The sequence below is a fragment of the Alligator sinensis genome, unplaced genomic scaffold, assembly GCF_000455745.1.
Source record: "Alligator sinensis unplaced genomic scaffold, ASM45574v1 scaffold219_1, whole genome shotgun sequence".
NCBI lineage: Eukaryota > Metazoa > Chordata > Crocodylia > Alligatoridae > Alligator > Alligator sinensis.
This window is the reverse complement of record NW_005841866.1, coordinates 3,155,014-3,156,513: the sequence shown is the minus strand read 5'-3', so window position 1 is coordinate 3,156,513 and position 1,500 is coordinate 3,155,014.

The window sequence follows — 1,500 nt, the reverse complement described above, 5'->3', positions numbered from 1 at the left end:
TCATGTGCTATATGCCAGTATTGCATGACAGACTGTAACTTGCCAGATGTTAAATCTGTTTATCCGTGGATAAAAACAGCAGATTAGCCCCAAAGAAGTTGCTTATTGAAACAACAACTTCTTTGTGGCATGTAAGTATCCTGCGATAATTTTAATGTGTGGCTAGTTGTTCTCTTCAACTTCTCTCATTCACAACTTCTTTAGCCTCACTGTCACTGGCCTGTGGCACGTTATGTTTATGGTTCAATTACTCTGTAAAATAGTACCATAAAGAGTTACATAAATAGTTCAGCTGATTTATGGTTGCAAACCAGACAGAAGGATATTTTATGAAATATGTGGAACATTATTGTGGCTTGTCTGTATGGTGCCATAAATTGAACATGTAGCATGCCCTCATCTTGATGTTGACAATGTGCTGCTGATGGAGAGGGTTGCAAGGTTCTTTGGTGAGGAAGGAGGTGGGACATCTGAAAACATGCCTTTTTCTCAAACTCTGGAGGTGTCCAGGACTGGGCCAACAGTCAGCTGATTGTCAGCCCTGGCTCTGGACAGCCCGAGGTCTTGAACCCATTCAGGGCTGGGGCCAGTAATCAGCTGACTGTCAGTCCCAGCCCCAGGACAGCTGATGGTTGACCCTGGAACAGTCCCAGGTTGTAATCAGACTGCAGGCACCCAGCTTTCAGATTAGTGGTATAAGGGAAGCCTGGTGATTGGGATTTTTTCTGTGATCCCAAAATGGCACCTCATGCCATGCACAGACACGCATTTATTGGGATCAGATCCCATTCTGTCGAGTCATTGTCATTCAGTTTCCTCATTCTTTTTTTCCTCCCTTTTCTCTCTCTCTTTCCTGCTTGGCATCTGTTCCTCTTCCAGTTAAGTTTTTTCAAGATCCATCTGCAAATGGAACAAGGGAGAATCAAACAGAAAAGCACTGAATAGGTTATTAGGTAATGGTCTGCACAGCTTTTTATTTTCCTGTCTATCTGTTCTATATTATAAAAGCCTTACTTTGTCTGTCTATCTATTCGTAATGCTTTATTTGCAGTCTGATTGGTTGTCTCGGCAGCCAATCATAATACTTACTGAAACAACCAATCAAAGTGCTCTGCACAGACTGAAGTGCCGCCATGACAGCGGGGACTGAAGGGCCAGAGCAGGGGGGGTGAGGCCAGTGGTGCTGGCCCCCAGCCCTGCTCCTTGGAAGCGCTGGTGGCGCAGTGCTGGCCTCGCCCCCCTGCTCTGGGACACGACTGGAGGGGGCACATGGGGCCGGAGGTGGAGCAGCAGCACCGCGGGGCGCAGGGTGGTGGCACTTTATCCCCCCGCCCCACATCACTCATGATGGGGAATGGCGATGACAGACTGGGATGGCGAAGCGCTGCCATGATGGCAGGGACGGAGGGGACAGAGCAGGGGGAAAGGCCAGCGGTGCTAGCCTGGCAGACCTGCCCACTCCCCCTCCCCCCCCCAGCACCCAAATCCATCCCTGCTCCT